Genomic DNA, 8550 nt, shown 5'->3' with positions numbered 1-8550 from the left:
ATCACCACGTTACCTTCCCAGCACTGTTTTCTGAAGAGACGTGTTGGCCATGGTAGCAGTGAGCTAGTGCTCCCCAGGCAGGTTCTTCATTCCAGCTGATAAATCCTCTGGGAGCTGGGCTGGGAGTGCAGTTCTGTGCACTGGCACTTCAGTGGCTTGAAGAAGAGCTGGCCTGGGTGTAGGGTTCATGCTCCAACAAAGCCATGCTGGAGACAGCCTGGATCTCTCTGCTGCATGCCCCAGCCACTTTTTCGTGTCAGGAGGTGGTGCACTTGTGTCCCAGCCAGCTCTGTGTAGAGCTGATGGGTTTGGGCTTAGGCCTGCAGGGATACAGCCATCCTACTTCTTGCCTCATCCAGCTCTGGAAGGAGTACAGGCATGTCTGCGTGTGCTTCCCCTGAGCCAGGAATCCCGGATGGTTTGCGCCATCATCCTGATGGTACTGTTTGTCCCCCAAATAGATCAGCAGCCCAGACACTGGGATAGAAGCAGACTCAGGGAGACCAGCTGGCATCATTATACCTCTGTAAGAATTAGACAAGTTCGTTACTCTTACAAGGGCACTTAAGGTACAGGGGAGATTGGACTTTGCATCACTGAGTTTACATGCTGTGGCCTGGACTGTGCCAGTCCAGTCCTACATGGGGATGGCTTCTTATCCTGCAATGCTGAAAGGTGCAAAACAAAATATGAAATTATTTATTAGGGACCCAGTGCTGAAAACCAACACAGCAGAAAGAAAAACAACAAACAACATAGAACTGTATCCACATATATTTTGGAAAAGAGTTTGCAGTAGCACACAACCAGTTTCTGAGGCATTTGACGTACAAAGCGTACCTTATGGCCTTTCCTGGCATGAAATTCAGAGCATTTTCAAAGTTTTTTGGCAGTGCAGACAGCAAGTTATTGTTGACTAGATGAAGTGATGCCACAAGTGGGAAGTGATAGATGAGGAGACAATGACAGCTCTCGGGGCAGAGACAGATGCATCTCCGTTGCAGCGCAGGGACAGATGTATCTTGTTCGGTCCAAAATTACTTGTAAGTTGTTACTGTCCAGTGTCACTGCTCAGTGAAATAAAGCCAAACTGATTACTAATACAAAGTCTCAGTCCTTTTCCTGTAGCCTAAATCTGTGCATCATAGCTCCAGGTTAAATCATGTGTATTGGGAACGAACATAAAATATATACAGAGCTCAGAAGTGCAGATGATTGGGGAATCATATGTTAATGAGACAAAAATTGTATTTTTCCTCCCAAATGCAAAGGGACTATTTAAAGAGGAGAATTTTCCTTGGGGGAAAGACCATTTCTGAGGGTTTTTTTTCCATGTTTTTTCAGCATCATCCCAGCCCAGCCAAATAAATCAAGCTAGCAGGAACAGGGCAATATCACCCATAAGTGATGCAAGAGCTGCTGGGGAAGGGGGGAAGATGGTCAGGGACAAGTTGCTGGGGGAAATACCTGAGGCTTTGGCAGGGTATTGAGCTACCTCCTGAAGAAAACCAAGTAGGGTCCAACTGGAGTTGAAAGGTGCTGCATGAGGGGGAGGAGGAGACTGGTGAATTCTTTTTCTCAAAAATCATCCTGTGGTAAAAGAGGACCAATAACTATAAGGAGAACAGAAATATAAGAAGGGACAAGGGGAGAAAATGCTTAGTAAGGGACAGAAAATGCCAGGCCTTCTCATGGTCCATTGACCCCCTTGCCAAGCAGTTGTGTCCTGCAGCTGATGGATAATCCTGGACAGGGAATAGCCAGCCAGGGAATGCACTTCATGAGTGAGCTTTATACAAGGTAGTACTTCATCCGAAGGCCTTGGTGGAGGAAAGGGAGCAGAGATAATGTCCTGATGGGTAGTGGCAGGCATAGGTGTGATGTTCTTTCATCATGCTTGTTTTTTGTGTGGCAGCTGGGCTGAATACACTCATTTATATTGCACTGCACAGTGTGTGAGCGCTCAGCAAACAGGCAGATAGCCGAAAACAAGGTAATAATAAAGGCTGCAGATCAAGAGCACAGTGAACTAAACCTAATCACAAATAGACTTTAGTATTGCACTGCAGAACAGTAACTCCCGCACTAAAGAAGGGGTTTGAACGTGTGGGTTGCTGGCTTCATGTTTATAAACCATCCTAGAGGGTGCCTTGAGAACAGCACAGGGGCTCAGCAAGGGTAGAGTAGCACTGCAACACTACACTGCAGCTGAATTTAGGGGATGAGGTAACTGAATTGGGCTTGGGCAACCCAGCAGAAGTCCAAACCTGGACAGTTGTGCCAAGCAATACACCTGTATAGACAGATGTATCTTGAGCAAAGTACTCCACGGGGCTACCACAGCCTGGGCAGCCTTTACTGGTTGGATTTTCTGAAGAGAGTAGAAGAAAAACAAGCTAGCCAAGCAGGATAAGCAAGGAGGAAATATTTCAGACTCATCTGTAAAGAACCCAAACTGTAGCAAAGTGTCTGGAAACGTGCCTTCTGAGAGCAGCCTTGCACGTGAAATGCTATGCTATGACAGGGACTTAAAGAAAAAAAGATTGGTGACTTTGCAGGTGAATGACCAAAGAGCTGACATGACAAAATGAGCTCTTGGTTTGCCACAGAGGCATTTGTTAAGCTTTCAAGTGCTGAGCAACAGGAATATAAAAACACTTTCAGTTTGGTGGCAACAGGCAACTGAAGCAAGAGGGGTACTTGTCTGAATTAAAAATTGACTTTTGCTAGACTGGTGTTCCTGGCAGGTTACACCTGCTTCCCACCCTGTGCCTTGCTGCCACTCTGTCTGGAGCAACGTGCTCTTAACAATAGCTGGTGGCTGGAAGGTACAGTGTGTGCTGCACTGCTCATTTCCCCTTCCTCCCAACCTGATTGTTATTGCAGCAGTTGGGAGCAAGAAGGGCTCTTTAACACCATTAAGCTGTGAGAAACTGTGTCTGTGACAGTGAGCGTCTGACTTCACGTAATATGAAGAAAAATGTTTAAAGAGAGATGATTGCCTTCCTGTAAGTACTTTGTACTGTAAAGCACATGTATATACACAAACACCCGCATGCACGTGCATCCGGGAGGAGGTGTGTGTCCATGGGGGGAAATCCTGCCTACACCAGTCAATGACAAAAATTGCCACTGACCTTGGCAGGGCAGGGCTTCAGCAACTGCCTGTGCATGTGGTGGGATGTTGTGCAAGCGGTCAGACACTCACAAGCACATTTATTCACTGTAGGGCTGGGGGATGGCAGCTTGAGCAGTGCTAGCAAGGCACTGAAATACAGCTAGGGAGTGAGGGCTCCTCCTCAAGCCAAGCCGCACGTGCCAGCAGCAGTACGTTGCCATTTTGTTGTGGCTTTCTGCGTCACATCAGAGATGGAGCAGCTTTGCCTGTGACTCATGAGAGCGTTCCCAGGCAGTGACCTTGCCTACCTCAAGGGACTGGCAGAGGTCTTTGATCACTTACTTGGTTTTGGCTTGGGGACTTTGTTTGCTCCCTTGTTTGTTTGTCTTTTTACAATTTTTTGGATTAGTCTAAAAATTGGTGAACTGCCTTCATTTACTCTGCTCCCAAAATAGGTAGCATAGTTTTCAAGGGTCTGTTAGAAGGGCCAACAGGCCCTTGGATAACCCTAATCCTACATTCAGTGATTTCATCCAGTTTATTTTACTCTTGGCTCTGCCTTTGGTGAGGCAGAAGTTCAAGAAACTCACCTCTACAACTCACTTTAGTGGTTACTGTCCTGAAAACTATTTTAAGGTTGATTATAATGGTATTCTGGTGATTTTTTTTCAACTATTTTGGATTTGTGCAGCTCTAAGCATCTTTCAGTGGTAATATAGATGGAAGTTTAAGATCCTAGGGTAATGAATGTAAATCTTAGGTACCTTTTTGAGATTCATTAAAAGTAATTTAGGCGTCTAAGGTTTAAAGACCTGCTCTAGTACATTTAGCTGTAACGTGCCAAAACTTAAGTGGTTGTTTTCACATCAATCCCTGCATGCAGTGGGCCAGTCACCTGATCTTATTAACATAAAATATGTATTGTATTTATGGATTCCTCCTGTCATAACTATCATTTCATAATAGCTGGATTCTCATTTTTTTCTGTCCTCCTCTGGTGCTACAAGCATCACAAACCTGCATCACCACGTGTGACAGACCTGCCACCTTCATGCTGACGTCACACTTCCCAAGCAGGACTCCTCTATGGGGCACAGAATTAGGTGACTCCCAAAATGGGAGCTGTGATTCCTGTAGGAAAACACTATGTATCCATGCCTGGGACCAGATTTGAGGCAGTACGCCAAGTTCTTTTGAGAATTTGGCCCTAACTGTAATTACCATAGCTGATGGCTGCCTGCTTCTGAAATCTGAAAATCTGCTGCAATGTTATGGGTGCTGAACATTCAGAAAATCTGGTGATAAAGACCATCAGTCAGTGGAGTGCCGCCTCAGTTTGAGGTTGATGTGAAGGACAGCAGAACAGGGTCCAGAGCTGATAGTAACAGAAAGCAGAAATACATTCAGAGTATTAGACAGTGTCTGTTCAAGATTCCAAATACCTGGTGAAACCAAACTAAACCAGGAGTATTACGAATAAAAGTCAAACATACCTATTTCTACCTAACAAGTTAAAAATGCTAAATCACTTCCAGAGCAAACAGTCTGAATTACCTTTGCAAAAGGCTAGCATATCCTCAGCTCCTGCGGAAGAGCTCTGAACTAAGATCCTGAATCCAGAGCCTTACAGTTGCTCTGGGCAAATGCATCCCCACTTCCGTGCAGAGCTGTGGCCCACTGGCCATGCTCTGTGTTTCACTGGAAAATCTGGTAATAATGGAAGCTGCTGAAGAAGAAAAACTGCTGAACTGTTTTGGTGCTCTGAGGTCTGGATGGGTGAAATTCATGTCAATCTAATGAATTTTTATTTTTCATTAATTTTAAATATGTGTACAAACTACTTTCAGAATATCATTATCATCTGTAATTCTTTTTTTTTTCCAGTGAATCTTTACACTGACTATTTACATATTTTTACACTCTCCCTTTGGCACATTCTGTATATGGAAGCCTGTACAGGATAACACATAAAGGATTGTGGTAACCACTCTGTAAAGGTGTAAAATGCAGCCATTGCCACAGTACCTACAAACCAGATTCTATCAAATTTACCTTCAAACAGGGATGTCAGCTGCCCCTGAATGTATCTGCCTGACCCCCACATGTGTTAGCAACATGCTGCAATGACATATATGTGTTTCCACGTGGCCTATCCCCGCACTGACGGCCCAGGTTTCTTTGTTCAGAATCACATTATGCATGTGTTTGTTATTCATGTTTCTGCTTCCCCAACTTTCCTTTGATGTAAAATTAATACAACTTTTTTTATCATTATTTGAAACAGAAACTCTGGGACAAAAGAAGCATCAAAGATAGGATACACTGAATAACATTAGTCAATGTTTTATACTTTTTTTCTGCAAGTCTAAGCCATAATAAAAATACTTAATTTTCAGAAGGAAAATAAAAGTCTCAACTTTTATTCAGCAGCTACAGACTTAGAGTTAGGGTCAGGCTGGGATGTTACGACACCAAGCTGTCCAAAGTCTGCTGCAGAGGGTTTGTGTCACAGGAAGCAGGAGCAGATTCAGACTGGCTTCAACTCTGCTAGAGACATTGAAGTGTCATTAGCTTCTAAGTAAGGACCCTGCAAGTCCTATACAGTTTTGGAAAATGAATGGAAGGACGCTTATGTGAAGGCTGGGAAAGATGCTTAATCTTAAGCTTTACATTCCTCTTCAAATGTTTCTGAGTGACACCTTCACCTGTTATTAGCTTGTACAGTGTATGAAGATAACACCACTCTGTGCTTAACCTTTAAACCAAATTTCTGTGATTATTGGCCCTCGTTCCCAAAGTGACTGTGAGAAATGAACAGGGCAGATGGGAGCAGGCTTTCCCAGTGGATGCTACACAACATTTCTGTAATGATTTAAAGCTATGTTAAACAATAGCTTGTTCACATTCAAATGCAGAATATCCTAAGATGCATCATGAGGCAGGGGAGAGAACTGAAATTGCTTTTGTGGAGATGCTAGGCATAATTAAAGGCTTATGTCTGAATCTTACAGCTAACAAACTGCTGTACAACAAGGGAAACAGCTCCCTAAGTAGCTTTTTACAAAACACTAAATATACTATCATAACAATAAAACCTAACTATCCAGCTGCTGGTGAATTATGTGCATGTGGTACTGTGGACATCATGTCCCCTCTCTCCCCTTTTAGCTGCTGGAAAATAGCAAAGGTCCTCCAAGGAGCAGCTGAAAAATTTAATAAAAATAAGTCAGAGCTGCTTAATCTGCTTTTGCAATCTGGCTGCACTTTTTCTGAAAATCATGATTGTTCCTTTGGCAAAGTTCAGGGTGAAGTGAGAGCTGTTAGTATGGCCCCAAAGGGGGGGGGGGGGAACCTTTTGCTGTCTCCCCTTTTGACATAACAAAGGCAAATGTGTGAAGGTATTAGAGCCCCACTGCAGAGCAGGAAGAGGAAAACAAATGGCACCACACCATATGCCCATAATCCCAATTAAAAATGCATTCAAATTCATTTCTCTTCTCCTCAGCTTCCCTTTTCCACACCAGTGAACAAGTATGTTTGACAACAGAGTGTGGGAATTTCTAGTTCACTGAGCAGGTTTCTTTTCTTTTTGCCCCTGCATCTACCTGAGGCTGCTGCTCCAAACCCTCGCTGTGCACTCCAAAGCAAGCCCTGTCTCCCCTCACCATGCAGCCACGTGTTGTGCACCATGCCACGGACTCCAGGAGAAAGCAAACTGGGAAGCAGCAGACGCAGCATGAGGCAAAGCGTTCTCAGTGGCAGTGCTGGGCTTTGCAGGAAACCCTTGATGATGCTGTGCTTAGCTCGCCACCTTTCCCAGGCATGGAGCTTCCTGTGCTTGAGGAATACACATGGCGAAGCATCTAGCAGGTGAGTGGGACCTCCTGCCTTCAACAGGCATGAAGCAGCAGGCACGGCAGCCAAGGGGATACCTACTCAGTGCCACTGACAAGGGGGCAGGAGAAGAATGTGGCAGGGTACTTAGGAGGCTGGAAAACGCCTTGGAGTCAGCGGGGTCATGAACACTTCAGAGGAAGGCATGTTCATTAGGGGCTGAATGGATCGAGGGAGGGAAAGGATATTAGTGTGGCAAATCAATCTGTAAGCATCAAATTGATTTTCAAAAATGCAAAAGGATGCACTCACCATTATAAAATCGAATAGGAAGAGCAACAAAAAAACATGGTCTATGGTTCATAAAACCATGGTTAGATAGATAGCAGAACCCTTTTCTCAGGCAGCATAGAAGGCAACCTCATCTGCAGCTTTTCATATTTTTACTTTTCAGAGTTCTAATGCAAAACTAATTACTTCCCTCCAAAGGCCCTTCCCTCTCCTCTTCATCGTCCTACTGACATAAAAGCTATTAACTGGACCTATAATCACAGCACTGCTTTTACGTCTCTTGCTTCAAACTCTGTTGCTTTCTCCCTTGTAGCATCTCTCAGATCTCAACCAAGAATTCAAAACACTTGCTTATAACTTTGCGGTCTGTAGGTTTTGGGGTTTACATCCCCCTCCTTGCCAGCCTTTTCACATCTCCATCCCACTGCTTCCTACACAGAGTACAGCTGCCAGGTTCATGATACAGAGATAAAATTCAGTTCTCGAGAGCTACCTTAGTAAAATGTTCTTAACATACAGCTCCAAATAGCTTTCTCTGTATGCAATTTCTTTATGCTTTCAGGTTCACCACATTGACCTTTGCCCCTTCAGCAGGTGGAGCGATACCAACAGCAGTAGCAGGTGGTTAACCTCTGTGCTCACTCATGCCACAGGGAAGGTGCACAGTTGGGGAAGATACCAAATGAGTGGCTCCAAACATGTTTAGTCCAGCAAGAGGCTGCTCTACGAACCGCTAGGAAACAAGGTCTAATGGACCAGGGTAATTTCTTCCTGTTGCACCAAGCTTGACTCCTCCCAACACTACGAATCTCCTTGTCCTGTTTCAAACTCCTCGGTGTCTCACACCGTCTCCCTCCACTCTGAGGTTCTCAGTGGTCCCACTGTATCCGCATTTCATCTGGCCTGGGTCATTCTCTGTGATAGCTTTCAGTGAGCTGCCTGCTGGTGTCCTCAGAAGAAATGTCTCTTACACCAGTTCACTCCCATCAGCTGTCTGTATGCTTTCTGATGTCAGAAGGTCTCCAGGAAAGATCCAAAGGTGGGGTCACATATATTGTTCTTCAAAAAGGCTGAAAATGTCTAGAAATTTCATCCTGAAAAGGATACCTAGCATGGAAAATTTAATTCAAATGTTAGGAAATTTGTGGGAATAGCCTCTTACAAAAAGAAATGCAGGAAATGAGGGCTATTTGTGGCACTCCTAGTGTGTGGTTGAAATAATTATAGGAGCTTTTGCCCACTGCTTTCCTAACTGGGAGTAAGGGATCCCAAATGAGCTAAGTGTCAAGCCATACTAGTGCTGTATG

The 8550-nt window shown here is 44.4% G+C and overlaps 1 protein-coding gene across 3 annotated transcripts in view; it reads right to left on the bottom strand.

Annotated features, from left to right (window-relative positions):
- Positions 1–767: 767 nt before the first annotated feature.
- Positions 768–8550, bottom strand: part of POC1B (POC1 centriolar protein B) — a 63587-nt gene continuing 55804 nt past the window's right edge. For 2 of the 3 annotated variants that reach the window (XR_003400351.1, XR_003400355.1), the window contains one exon: positions 768–8350. The gene's annotated coding sequence lies outside the window, so the exon portion shown is untranslated. The remainder of the gene's footprint in view (positions 8351–8550) is intronic. The other variant, XR_003400353.1, reaches the window with a different exon arrangement.

This window comes from Athene cunicularia, assembly GCF_003259725.1.
Source record: "Athene cunicularia isolate RWA chromosome 1 unlocalized genomic scaffold, athCun1 chr1_part2, whole genome shotgun sequence".
Lineage (NCBI taxonomy): Eukaryota > Metazoa > Chordata > Aves > Strigiformes > Strigidae > Athene > Athene cunicularia.
The sequence above is the reverse complement of the archived record's forward strand: the minus strand, read 5'-3'. Positions and strand labels throughout refer to the sequence as shown.